Source organism: Malania oleifera, chromosome 10 (assembly GCF_029873635.1).
Source record: "Malania oleifera isolate guangnan ecotype guangnan chromosome 10, ASM2987363v1, whole genome shotgun sequence".
In the NCBI taxonomy this organism is placed as follows: Eukaryota; Viridiplantae; Streptophyta; class Magnoliopsida; order Santalales; family Ximeniaceae; genus Malania; species Malania oleifera.
Window position 1 is genome coordinate 92,892,422 of NC_080426.1, and position 15,350 is coordinate 92,907,771.

The following is a 15,350-nucleotide window of genomic DNA, read 5'->3' on the forward strand; positions in this document are numbered from 1 at the left end:
GGAGGTATGCTCAGTATGGAGACTATGTGTATGTGGGTGAAGTTCCTACTGATGTCGTTAGGGAGGTATGCTCAGTATGGAGACTGTGTGTGTGTGTGAAGTTCCTACCGATGCCGTTGGGGAGGTATGCTTAGTATGGAGACTGTGTGTGTGTGTGAAGTTCCTACTAATGCCGTTGGGGAGGCATTGTTATAACCAAAAAAAAAAAAGCTATATAGAAGATTAGTGGAGTGATTCCCAAAAAAAAGAAAAGAAAATTAATTAATTAATTAATTAATCGAAATTATAAAAAAAAAGAAAAAAAATATAAGAAAAAAATAATAAATTTTTTTATTAATAAAATATATTATTATTAATATTAATTAAATATATTATTATTATTATTATTATTATTATTATTATTATTATTATTATTATTATTATTATTATTATTCTCCTGAAGCTAGAAGCTTGAGGAGATTCAGGTTTTTTCTTTTAGTTTTTTGTTCTTTTCTTCTTCTTCTTCTTCTTCTTCTTCTTTTCCTGCGTGCGCAGGTTGTCTCTCTCTCCTCTCATTCTCTCTCCCTCTCTCCTTAATTTCGTGACGAATTTTTGCCCGATCGAAAATCGGAAGATACCTCTGGACTACATTCTCTGCTACCGTCATTTCTACTGGAGCCGATCGGTGGTAGGAGCAGCGTAGACATATCTCCTAGGGTAAGCCAATTTCTCATTTTTCCTTAATTTCTTGCAAATTATAAGCTCAATTGATGAACGGACACCACCATGAGAATATAGGGATGATTTTCTACAAGTCTAGTGGGACAGAATTCTCGTGGGGTCGTCGTAGGCAAAACCCCAAATTTGGGGTACGTGGGTTATTAAGGGACTTATTTTTAATTAATTAGTATTAATTTAGAAATGCTAAAATGTTGAACATCTGGGGTTGAAGTAGGATTTCTGAAATTTAGGACCCGAGTGAGCGCTGCGGATGTAATTTTGAGACTTGCAAGCAAAATTCAGAAAATTAAGTGGGAGTGTCTTGGTTTAAATATTAATTTGGAGTACATGGAGCCTAGGGAAGGCTATATGAGTATTATTTTGGGGAAATAAATTAATTAATTTGAGGAAAATGTAAATTATAGGATTTGAATTTCGGGTGCCAAGGGCGTGGGATTTGGGGTTCTAACGAGACTCTCAGTAAGTTAGGTAAGTGAAATAAATTATAGCAGTATTTTTAGAATTACCGTTTGAGTTAATATATGAACATGAGCATATTGTGTTTTGCGTGAAAATTATTATGATATAAATATTAGATAAATTGTGTGGCATTTGAGTAATATTAAATATTGATGTTTTGCAATGTGAAATATAATGATGTGTATTTTTTGAGGAAATATTGAAATGAGAATGATTGATGTGATATTTATATGTGAGTAGAAATTATTTGCATGAAAAATGAGTTTGTACAAATTACTAATATGAGTATCTTGGGAAATGTGGAAATATGTAAAATATGATATATATTATTATGAGATGATGAAATGTGCACAGAAAATGATGAGAATATTTATATTAAATTGAATTGAGATATACTGAAATATGATTGATGATATGCCAACACCGCACAATAATTACAGGTGGGTGGTATTCCTTTCCTACTAATGCTATTGGGGAGGTATGCTCAGTATGGAGACTATGTGTGTGTGTGTGTGAAGTTCCTATTGATGCCGTTGGGGAGGTATGCTCAGTATGGAGACTGTATGTGTGTGCGAAGTTCCTAATGCCGTTGGGGAGGTATGCTCAGTATGGATACTGTGTGTGTGTGTGTGTGTGAAGTTCCTACTGATGCCGTTGGGGAGGTATGCTCAATATGGAGACTATGTGTGTGTGCGAAGTTCCTACTAATGCCGTTGGGGAGGTATGCTTAGTATGGAGACTGTGTGTGTGTGTGTGTGAAGTTCCTACTGATGCTGTTGGAAAGGTATGCTCAGTATGAAGACTGTGTGTGTGTGTGTGTGAAGTTCTTACTGATGTTGTTGGGGTGGTATGCTCAGTATGGAAATTATATGGTGAAGTTCCTACTGATGCCGTTGGGGAGGTATGCTCAGTATGGAAATTGTGTTGTGAAGTTCCTAGTGATGCCGTTGGGGAGGTATGCTTAGTATTGAAATTGTGTTGTGAGATTCCTACTGATGCCGTTGGGGAGGTATGCTCAGTATGGAAATCGTGAATGTGTTGAGAATTGGAATTATGTGATCTAATGTATTATGTACATAAATATGTAATGAGTTAGAATGGGAAATGATTATGAGGAATGAAATAGTGTGTGTGTTTTATAAAATAAATTATTGAGACGAAATGAAACTCTCTGCCTGAGGGCTTACTGAGTAAGTGAGTGCCCTGATAGGTATCAGATGTGGCCATTCTTGGCTGCATAACGTGTTAGGGCAAAGGGAAGCTACTTGTGTGTGCAGACAATCTTCCCTATTCTCAAGAACTTCACGAGTACTTATGTGTGTTGGAAATGAATAAACTTGAGAAATGGTTTTAAAGCTTATAAAAGCTTGTGTTGTATATCTATATGATTATGTGAATTTGAATATTAGTGTATTTTCTCAGATGAAATGTTGTTTTGAAAAAAATAATGCATGTTATAACTGAACTCATATGGCCACACACTGTAAATAATTTATTCCTTCTTACTGAGATGTGTCTCACCCAAATTATCTAAATTTTTCAGGGAACAGGGATAGACCAGGTGATAGAGCTTTGTGATCATAGGGAGTTGAGATCCTGACACACAGGGTGAGTTTTTGGATTAGGGGAGGTGTAATTTTCCCTAGAGTTGGGTTGATTTGAGTTTGTGATGGTGATGTATGTAGATACTCTGGGTATTGTATTTTGGATAATGTAATTATACTGTCTTCCGCTGTTAGGTTGTATAATGAAATAATTTTTAACCTGGTACCCAATGCGGGTTGGGTTGTATGAATGGTAGTAGGATTGTTGATGTGGCCGATTTGTGAATGTTGTTTATGAAGAATGAATATTTATTTATTATTGTTGTTTTGAAAAAAAATTGTACGAAAATCGGGGCGTCACAGGTATGCTCAATAGGGAGATTGTGTGTGTGAATTTCCTACTGATGCCTTTGGGGAGGTATGCTCAGTATGAAAATTGTGTTTTGAAGTTCCTACTGATGTCGTTGGGGAGGTATGCTCAGTATGGAAAAGTGTGTTGTGAGATTCCTATTGATGCTGTTGGGAAGGTATGCTCAGTATGGAAATCGTGAATGTGTTGAGAATTGGAATTATGTGATCTAATGTATTATGTAAAGTACATAAATGTGAATTTATGTATACATAGATATGTAATGAGTTAAAATGGGAAATGATTATGAAAAATGAAAGAGTGTGTGTTTTATAATATAAATAATTGAGGCGAAGTGAAACTCTCCACCTGAGGGCTTACTGAGTAAGGTGAGTGCCCTGATAGGTATCAGATGTGGCCATTCCTGGCAGCATAACGTGTTAGGGCAGAGGGAAGCTACCAGTATGGGCGGGCAATTTTCCCTATTCTCAGGAACTTCGCGGGTAATTATGTGTATTGGAAATGAATAAACTTGAGAAATGATTTTAAAGCTTATAAAAGCTTGTGTTGTATATATATATGACTATGAGAATATATTTGCCAGTGTATTTTCTCAGGTGAAATGATGATTTGAAAAGTAAAGTGTATTATAATTGTACTCATATGGCCACACACTGTAAATAATTTATTCCGTCTTACTAAGATGTGTCTCACCCAAATTATCTAAATTTTTCAGGGAACAGGGATAGGCTAAGTGATAGAGCTCCGTGATCATAGGAAGTTGGGACCCTGATACACAGGGTGAGTTTCTGGACTAGAGGACTTGTAATTCCCCTAGAGTTGAGTTGTTTTTGAGTCTGTTATGGTGATGTATATAGATATATATTGATACTTTGGGTATTATATTCTGACTGATATGTACATACTGTCCTCCGTTGTAAGGTTGTATAATAAAATGACTTTTTACCCGATACCCAATGCGGGTCGGGTCGTACGAAGTAGGATTGTTGACATGGCCGATTTGTGAATGTTGTGGATGACGTGTGAATATTTGATTATTTATTTATTATTGAAAAAAAAAATTTGTACGAAAAATCGGGGTGTCACAATTAATCTTTAAAATCTTGGAACATATTTTTCAAAGAAAATAAATTAACATTTCAAGAATAGATAAGAAAAGAGAGAGAAAAACTAATCATATTTTAAAAGTAAGGATTTTTACTTGACAGGTGCCTTACTGCACATGGTTAGTAGGCTGCCACTTTAAAGGCTTTTAAAATATACAGACAGAAGGTGGCCAGGCTACTGCTTGGGTCTTGATAGGCGCCTGACGGTGCTAAATGAGAAGCCTGATAAGGTTTTATCAAGCTACTGTCACCCTTCTTCCTATTTTTTAAAACAAGGAATTTTAGTGACAGGCGCCTGACTCCAAGGTGGCAGGCGACTGCCACCCTATTGTCTGTGTATTTTATATGTGTAATTCATTGACAGGTGACTGACAAGAACCCCTCAGGCTACTGCCATGCAGCAAATTTTAAATTTTGTAACGAACATATTTTTGAAAAATGTGTTGCTGGGGTTCAAACTAGTTCAAAACTTGGAAACTACTCCAAGTAAACTTGGGCATCAAGTTAAATGCTTTTCTAACTCTATAAATACGCCCAATATCAATTAATTCAATCACCAAGAATCAATTACAGCACTCATACTCTCTTAATTACTTTCAAACTCTCAAAGGCACTTTCACTCTCAACTTGCACGAAACTTACTGAGGATTTTCTGACTCTCAATCTCTAGTATTGTGCTATAATTCTAAATTCTTTCATCCATTGAAAGAATCATACGATGATATACTCTTGGGGCTGCAATCTGAATTTAATATTTGATTTGCTTTGAAGTATATAGCTTTGAATTTGTACTAATTAGCTTTTTAGATAGCATCTTTTGTACACCTTGTTTCAAATCTTGTCTTGTAGATTCATTGAGGATTCGAGTGCTTGGATCGTTGGACCGAATAAGGGAATATCGTTTGGAGAGGCAGACTCTAGCCTAATTAAGGAGTGGTTGTAACAATGTTGTTCCGCCTGGCAAAGGAACTAATATAGTGGAATCCTTTGGTAGTTTGCCAAAGGCGAGGACATAGGCTAGGGATAAGCCGAACCTCGTAAAAAATTGGTGTTCTTCTCTCTACTTTACTCTTTGCTGTCTGCATGATATTTTTATTTGTGAATGCATATTGCTGATTGCAAGGCTTAAGTAAAAATTCAAAGAAGACTCTTAATTTTAGAAAGTATGTTTTTAATTAACCTTTTGCGGAAACCCATAAGGGAGTACGTTGGTTAATTTGCGGAAATCTTGGTTAAGAGAGCGCATTACAAATCAAAATCAAAACAGGGCTTGCATATAAACAAAGAGCTGCTACCAAAAGCTGAAAGCATAAATTCTTGATTGATTGATTGATTTTAATATTGTGGTTGATTGAATTGTTTAATTTTCAGTACTTTGTGGTGTGTTTTGGTTGTGATTATAAATTGATTGATTTACTTACGTTTTTGTTGTTTCACTAAAACAAGTAAAGAAGTTAAAAAGAACTTAAATTTTTTAATTAACCCAATTCACCCCCCCTCTTGGGAACACTATTCTAATTTCAAAAGTAAATGAGGGGGTATTTATAGTTTTTCAGGAAATTATGACCGTTGGGGATACGCTTGGTATTTTTAAAAATATTTAATTAAAATTAAGACGTGATTAGGGTTAAAAAATAACCCAACCCGAGAGGTTCAGTCGCCCGACGCCTAAGGTCGGTCACATGAACACTCATAGAGAATTTGAGTATTGAATAGGGTTTAGTCAGTTGTGGGAGACGTCGGTTGGCTGAGCCAAAGGCCAAAAACCAAACCTTCGTAGTTCGGTCGACCGAGTTGTTTTTAGCTCATTCGGTCGGTCGGCTGAAGGCAATGAAAAGTACAAGCTTTAAGGTTCGGTCAACCGTGGATAATTAGTTCAAATTTGGGATGGTCGCTCGAGCCAAGTCAAAATTTGACTTATTGCCTAGTCGATTAACCGAGACTTAGTCAAACATTTGACTTTCGGCCTACGGTGTGTTCGATTGACTAGGCTGATTAAAACAGGAAGGGTTCGGTCGACCGGACTTTTAAATTAAGCCAAAAATCTAACGTCGGTTGACCTTGTAAGTCCTTAACATGACCCTAAAGTTATATTAAAACCTTTGTAAGATTTTATCTTTTTATGAAAAGGTTTTGTATGAAGTGTAGGTGTCCTAAGGTCAGTCTAAGGTTGTTATGAGCTTTCAAACATATCATGCAGATGCATGCATTATCACAGACCAAAAATATAAAAATTAAATGCAATATAATTCAAAATATATCTTCTTCTTTTTGCTCTTCTTTTCATAGAATACGCTAGTATGATGTGAGGTTTAAGTCCTTTCTAGCTTCCATCTTCCTCTTCTGTGTGTGCATTCTGAATCGTAAACATATTCAAAACACTAGGCACACACATGAGACACTTGTGTTTGTCAACATCAAAACAGAGATCGAACTTAAAAAGCCAACAATGTCATAGATTGGGTAAAAAGGAATGAGAAACCACCAATGCGAGGGTTTGATCCCTTGCGGATCTCATGGGGAGGACCACCAATGAAGATAGAGATTGAATAAGAAAGGGAGGAACACAAAAAGGATAAGAGAGAACACAAAATAGGAGAAAGAAAAGAGAAAAGGAAGGAGAGAGCTTGAGCGAGAGATCTGAGAACCGGAGAAGGGGGGAGAAAGAGAGAGAAAGAGAGGGAGAGAGAAGAGAGTTCCAGAGAAGAGAAAGGAGAGAAAAAAATGAGAGAAAAGGAAAAAAATTGCTTTTATATTCAAGGGTAGTGTGCCATGTGTCACCACCGCACGGTGACCTGTGACACGTTATGGTAATTTTATCTTAGGGGCGACGTGGTTTTGTTAGCCTTACTGGCTATATAATCATGTTTAATGTATTTTGATGATATTAACCTATTTGTGGTTCCTAGTGTATCTTATCTTTACATATCATATTTAGTACATGTTCAAGTGACAAATATATGAAGTACTAAATCAAAGGCAAAGATCAGACCAAGTAGACATTCGAGTAGGAAAGATCTAGAAGAACACTCACTCGAAAGAACTCAAGCATATCCAAGGAAGCTAGTATAGAATTATATGTAATGGGGAGTGTTTGAGGTAGGAATTATTATAACTCTTGCGATTTTGTTTCACACATGATTTCTGAGCAAGAGTTGAGCAATATTGCATGTGCATGCTAGGACACAAGAGTATATAGGATTTCACTAAGTCACAAACTCAATACTCATGGTTTTCAAAGATAAAACAAATAGTTTGACAGAATATCCTATACTCAAATATGTTTTCAAATGGGACAAGTGTTACGTGGTATTTGGTTTATAATCTTTTATATACTTGGTCCAAAATAAGTTTTATGTCCTAAAGCTTCAAGCAAATTAAGTATATATTCATAAGGACAAGTTTTAAATCGTATTAGTGTTATAATCTTTTACAAACTTGGTCCTGGTTGGGTTTAAAATCTTAGTTATGCACCTCTCAAATTTCCTGAACACTTTTCGGTATTTGGGGCATAACTTTTACTAGAAAAGTCCAAAAAAGGCGATCTTGGTATTTATGGAAAGCTGAGAAAAAAACCCACAACCTTTATGTTGAATACTTTTAGAAAAAAATTGTCTACGATTTTAGAAAACTATTGACGGATTGGGACGAAAACAGAACACCAATGGGCAGAAAACGACTAGTTTCCAAAATATCTTATTATATTAAATGCCCAACCACTATATAACGGCTAGTACTCCATTTTGCCTATAAATACAAGTCCATAAACTTGATTAAACATGATTTTGGTGTTTTTACAAGTTCTTAGTGAAAACTATCTTTTGAATACAAAACTTAGGCACTTTGCATTTTAGTTTGTCATCACAAGTGTTCAATTTCTCTCTTGCTCTCCAAGCTTGTTTGATTCATTCCTTGAGAGAATAGTGTGAGAATTGTATTGTATTGATATTAGCTTAATTAAAGGAGCATTGTTTTGTAATTGACTTACTCTAAAATGAGCAGCACAAAGACTATCCCAAATATAAGAGTTTTGTCGTGTAATAATTAGCGCAAAAGACCATATTGTCTCCTCAGGGAATGTAGATTGGTTTCAAACTCACATAAAATAAAAAGAAGAAAATAAGAAAATAGTTTACTGAACACTGTTCAAATTCGATTTCTTAAGGTTTTTGAGAATTTGTGATAAAATTAAAACAACACGAAGCCAAAACTATGAACCTAACACGCATAAACCAACCAAACAACTTACTAATTAAACACTCAAATAATAAACCAAAAGCAAGAACCTCATTAATCATTTTCAAACAAAAACAAACTAAACTTTAACTTCAACGATGGTTTAAAACTTAAACAATGGTTTAACATAAATAAGTCTAACAATAGTTAATCAACAATAACTTCAACAAAAATAATTAACTTTAACACTGACTTAGAATTATAAACCAACTCAACACAATAATAACTTAACCAAAAAAAAAATAAAGCAAACAAGATTCATTTAATAATGAACTAAACTCAACATGATAATAACTTAAATAAGGAAATAAAGCAAACAAGGTTCATTTAATAAATAAATAAACTCACATGATAGTATCTTTAAAAAAAATTAAAGCAAACAAGATCTTAAACAAAAATGAGTTAATACAAAGAAAAACAAAATGTTAAAGAAAATAACTCATGAGTAAAGCAAAACCATTAAATAAAGGAAGAGGGAGAGATAGATTAAACAAAAAAAAAAAAATCTAATAAAAGGTTCTTCAATAATAAATTAAATTAAACACACTAACTTAAACAAATATTTAATTCCAACTTTAACTTTGAAATAAAATAAGTTAAAACCTTAACAATGAAAATAATTCTAACAATATTAAATTCAGAGAGAGAGAGAGAGAGAGAACAATGGCTGTGAGTGTGAGAGAGGTTCCCCCAGCTGCTGCCCCTATGCGGCGCTCTCCCCAAGCTCCCCTCCAAAGCACACCTCTAAAGCCACCTAAAATAATAGCCTTTAAACCCCCAGGGTGTGGTTCAGGTGGTAGTGTGGGATGCGGGAGTGCCTTTCACGAGGTCAGGTGTTCAAACCCTCCCGGACTCGTTTCCGCCCCTAGACTCCTGAATTTACCCTTCCTTTGGAGTTGTGGGGTCAACATCAAGGGGCGCAGGATTAGTCACGTGGACCGTAAAACGGACGCGTGAATACTCGGTGCGTATTCCAAAAAAAAAAAAAATAGCCTTTAAAACGCTAGCCTCCACTTTACATTAAATGCCCCCATTTTTCTTTAAATTCCCCTGGCAGCCCTCTTTAACATCCAGCACACGACCCTTGTGAATGTGAACTTGCTTGCCCATGCATTTGCATTCACATGATTCCTTTAATGCTTGCATGACACAACCCAGCTTCACACGGCCTTCAGCTTTTGCATGTGCATGCGGCTTCATTCACATGCATGCATGGCCCATACACGACCTCTCTTCAGCTCCTTCGCACGCCCACTTCATGCATGCTTTATGCATGTTTCTTCACGTGCATGCCACTTTCTTGTCATGTGCTCCACGACCTTCTTTGCATGCATGACCCGATTTCTCTCCCGCAGGGCCCATGTATATTTTAATTTTGACTTTAATTTTCAAAAATGATCCTACAATAATAAAACATGAATATCCGTAAATTTACGATAAAAATAAAATAATTATCTCAAAATTATCAAATGAGCTCAATGATTAAAATATTAGATATAATTAAGTATTTAATTAAAATATCAACACTTAATTAATGCATTTAAATACTCAATTACGCAACTTTGACACATAATCAGTAATCCATCGTCTTGTTGTAAAAGGTTCTTTGTGAACCAAATTGGTGAAGGTTCTTGGTGAACCGATTTGCAAGGCTTCTTGATGAACCTTGCGGCTCTTGGTGAGCAGTGAGATTTGTTCTCGTGTAAAAGCTATTGGTGAGCGTTGAGGGATTTGTTCTCTCGTTGTAAGACTTCTCCGCCGGTAAAGGAGTTTATAGTGGATCGTGGAATCCTTGAGTTGGTCTCAAGGTGTGGACGTAGGCTTAATGTCAAACCACGTTAAAATACTCGTGTTAAGTTTCTCTACCCTACTCTTTATTTTACATCTTGTGCATGATTTACATTTCATATATTGTGTATAATTGCTTGTTTCTTGCAAGAATTTTATTTTGTAGAGAAAAGTGAAAATATGTGAAGGAGTCCATTCACCCCCCCTCTAGACTCTACTCCTAGGCTGATAGGTTTGATGTAGACCATTCGATCTGTGTTTTCTCTGGACAGCCTGGATCACGCTACGTTAGTGTCCTAGGCAATGAATCTAAGCCACCTAGCAAGTGATAGGTGGTTGGCTGACTGACGTCACCCCTGCTTTTTTTTTAAAAAAAAAAAAAAAAAAGGGGAAAACCATTTGGTGTGCGACATGTAGCTAGGGTGACATTAGCATGACGTCACCCCACTATCCAGAAAATAAAATATATATATATATATACACACATACAATCACGTGTCATCGTTCGGAGCTAACATGTGGCCCTCCTGGTTCCAACCCCCCTCCGAATCGATTGACCCAATTCAGATTGGCCAAGCAGGTTCACTATTTTTTTACTTATTTTATTTATTTATATATATATTATTTAGTTAATTTTTAAATTGGGAAAATAGCAAAAAAATCACAAAAAATAGAAAAAAAAAATAGGGAAAAATTTGAAAAAATATTTGTAAGGTCAATAAAAATATTTTGAGTCATTTTGACTTAAAAAAAAAAAAAATGAAGAAACCTCTTTCAAAAATCTCAAAAAATTTGAAAATATGTCAAAAGTTTTCACAAAAATTTTCACAACATTCTGAAAATTTTGGGAATGTTTTTAAAAGATATTTTCTTGATTTTTGAGGGGGGTGTGTCCCTACAATTATAAAAAAGGGCAATGGGGTATTTTTAGACCTTACCTGTATAAGCTTTAAAAGGGGTTTTTCTAACAAGATCCCTACTTTTGGAGGTCTTATTAGGCATTCCTAAGTTACATCCTGTTTTTTTTGTGTCCTATTAATTTGTCCATTTATTTATTTTATTTATTATTTTTTAAAAAAGAGTAAATTAAAGGTTATTAAATTCAATTTGGGGATAATTTTAATTAATCAGGTATCATTCGTAGAATGGGTGCGTAGGGAGTGCGAATATCTTTCCCTTGCATAATCGAACTCTCAACCCCAATCCTGGTATGTGTAGACCGCGACTATTGGTTCCTTACCCTAAGTATAGTCTAAAGATCAATTAAATGAGTAGTAATTAGGTGTTTTAATTGCACCAAGGAAAAATAGGTTAGTGGCGACTCCAAATTCAAAATTTTCAAAAATCACATATTTTATACCCTCGCCTCCGAGGGCTCCGCGCTGGGACGTTGCAACATAGAGATTTGTGTAGATCCACAAATTAAGCCTAATAGACAACCACAAAAGTTAATTCCCACTTACATTGGCCCCATTTTTAAATCTAAAAATTATATATATATATATATATATTTATTTATTTATAATGTTAGCTTTGATGCAATCCCAAGAGGGGGGTGAATTGGTATTTAAAAATTATCACCTAGGTTAAACCAGATTAACAGTATTACTTAACCTAAAGTCTATTTATGCAAATGTAAACTCAATCATTCACCTTTCACAATATAACATACACGTGCAGTAAATGTAAAGCGCGGAAAGTAAACAGTACACATAATATGTTATTGAGGTTCGGCCAAATTGCCTACGTCCCCGCCTTGGCTAAAAAACACAAGGATTACCACTATAGGCTCACTTGACGGGTGGAGCGATACCTATACAAACCAGGTTAATTAGCACAAGGCTGACCTTAACCTTTACAACCAGGTCAATTAACACAGGGCTGACCTCAACCTATACAATCCTTCTGGGCTGGATTACCGCCCCTTCAGGCCACGCCTAGAATACAACAGATTTCTCAATAAAATCAAAAGGTACAGTGATTATGCTTTCATGTAAAGAAGATATGTACCCCAATACGCATAGTATAATCAATACACTACCAAAAGATAGGATTTGATAAGCTCGGTGTAGTCTAAGTGTTTACTCTCAAATATTTATGCAAATATAGTAATCAGTGCATGAGAGTGTAAATGATAGGATCTTTGTGTCAAAATAATATTTCAATCACAATGCACTAACAAAGATCACAAGCACACTTCAAATATCTCAATAAATAATATTTCTCAATATAAACCACAAGCGATATTTAAAAATGGTTTGCAAAATATTTATTTGATCTTTGTAATAAAAAGATAATCTCAATCAAAAGGTATAACAACAAAGATCATTTAGCACTTAAGAAAATATCTCAAAATAGATTTCTCAAAGATACGCACAAGAGATATTTTTGAAAATGATGTATAATATTTTTACAACCAAAACACAATATGAACTCTTGAGTATTGCAATGAGAATGCAAAACTCAGAAGCCCAAAGAAGTTTTCCTACGGTAGGCTTATTTACGAAGCCCTCTAGGAGAACTTGCAGCTTACTCTCTATGAAATATAAATCTCAAATAGAACAACCAAGAGAGAGTTTAAGCTTGGTGAGATAAGTTCAAGAATATTACGAGGTATTTGCAATATGAATGAATAAGAGTGGGAGTTTAAAGCTTGAATATGAAATATAGGCTTTTTGAGATTAAGAGGATATTGGCTAATTATATTTGCTAATCTTATGCTAATTATTCCAAATGATGGCGTATAAACAGACAACCCCTAAAATATAATCGTTAAGGACACATGGAATTATTAGGAAAGTTTTAATACAATTTAATTATTTTAACCCCGTTAAAAAAAGTTAACCACGGTAAAAATATTGGGGCAACCCGAGAGGTCCGGTCGACTAAAACAAGTTCGGTCGACCGAAGTTCTTGAGGTTTGGTCGACCGGGCAAGAAATGAACTATATGGTCGGTTAACCGAGCATCAAGGTTTAGGGGCGATTTTCTCAGTTAGAGCGGTTCGATCGACCGGGAAGAAATGAACTAGATGGTTCGGTCGACTAGACCATTGGGGCATCTCCTGAGGACCCTCGGTTGATCAGTGCGTTGATGTTCATTTTGTGCTCGGTCGACTAGGTGGTCAAAGTGTTGACTCAAAGGAAGTTTGGTCAACCAAGTGTAAATGAGCTATTATGAGTTCGATCGACCAGACTGTGGTCAAACCGTTGACTTGGTTTGGGTTCGGTCGACCGAGAGTATATGTACTATGAAGTACGGTCGACCGAATGTGGCTATTTCAAGCATTTTGGTCCCGTTTAAGCATGCAAATACCTTATTCAAATGACCATTCATATATATGCATGTGTGAGTGTCCTAGGGTCATTTTTAGGTCCTTTTTAGTTCGAGGACACCGAAAAAATTCGGTGTCGGTCGACCAAAGAGTGTTCCCTAAGGTCCATCTATGGTCATGAGCTTATCGATCCTACCATGCAGGTAAGGTATTAATTATTATAGACCATTCCCTATTTACTATTACAAAGTCAATATGATAAATATAAATTACAATGAATACACATTTTGAGTCTTCGTCTTCTATAAATCCATGTTCGTGCACCATATGATATGTTTGATTGGTCCTGCACACAAACTCATCAAACCATTAAATACTAGAATATTTGTCATAATCAAAACAGGGTATGACACATAGGGTTAACATATAATATCCTAAACAATGAAATATATTGAATATTGGACTCGCTCAAAAAAGCATGCATGCCTTCCTTAAACTTGGTCAATTATCCTTCATTTTCAATAAATTCACAAAAATATATTTTAATTATTCAAAATTGAAACACTATATATATGGAATGACTACATGTGCACATATTATTATACTTGTACTATTATTTTATGTTGTTTTATACATAAAAAAAGTCATAACTTCTAGAACTCAAAAGGACACTGATAAATAGTTTAATATAATGCATTCTATTATATATAACATTTCTTGATTTGTCAAGAGAAAATTCCTCATTACTGGACTAGGCAGCTAGGATTAATTTATGGCTAAATTATCTACAATGACATTGTTGGAAGATTGACATATAAGTTGGCTTTTTTTTTTTTTAAGAAAAAATTCGCACATGTTCTTTTTTGTCTCTTAGGGTCATTTTCATTGTTGAAACTTGAAACGTCCATGTTATTTGATTTAAATTTTATTATGATAATTATTTATTTGTCAAAAAAAATTCTTTTTGTCGGACTAGGCAACTAGACTTAATTTATGACTAAACTATCTATAATGACATCATAGGAAAACTTGAAAAAATTCCTTACCCTAGGATTAGTCTAAAGATCAATTAAATGAGTAGTAATTAGGTGTTCTAACCGCACCAAGGAAAAATAGGTTAGTGGTGATTTCAAATTCAAAATTTTCAAAAATCACATATTTCATTCCCTCACCTCCCAGGGCTTTGCACTGGGACGTCGCGACATAGAGATTTGTGTAGATCCACAAATTAAGCCTAATAGACAACCACAAAAGTTATTTCCCACTTATATTGGCCCCATTTTTAAATCTAAAAATATTATATATATATATATATATATATATATATTCTTATATTATCCTAAACAATGAAATATTTTGAATATTGGACTCGCTCAAAAAAGCATGCATGCCTTCCTTGAACTTGGTCAATTATCCTTCATTTTCAATAAATTCCCAAAAATACATTTTAATTATTCAAAACTGAAACACTATATGTATGAAATAACTACATGTGCACATATTATTATACTTGTACTATTATTTTATCTTGTTTTATATATAAAAAAAGTTGTAACTTCTAGAACTCAAAAGGACATTGATAAATAGTTTAATATAATGTATTCTATTATATATAACATTTCTTGATTTGTCAAGGGAAAATTCCTCATTATTGGACTAGGCAACTAGGCTCAATTTATGGCTAAATTATCTACAATGGCATTGTTGGAAGATTGACATATAAGTTGTTTTTTTTTTTTTTTTAAATTCGCACATGTTCTTTTTTGTCTCTTAGGGTCATTTTTCTTGTTGAAACTTGAAACATCCATGTTATTTTATTTAAATTTTATTATGACAGTTATTTATTTGTCAAAT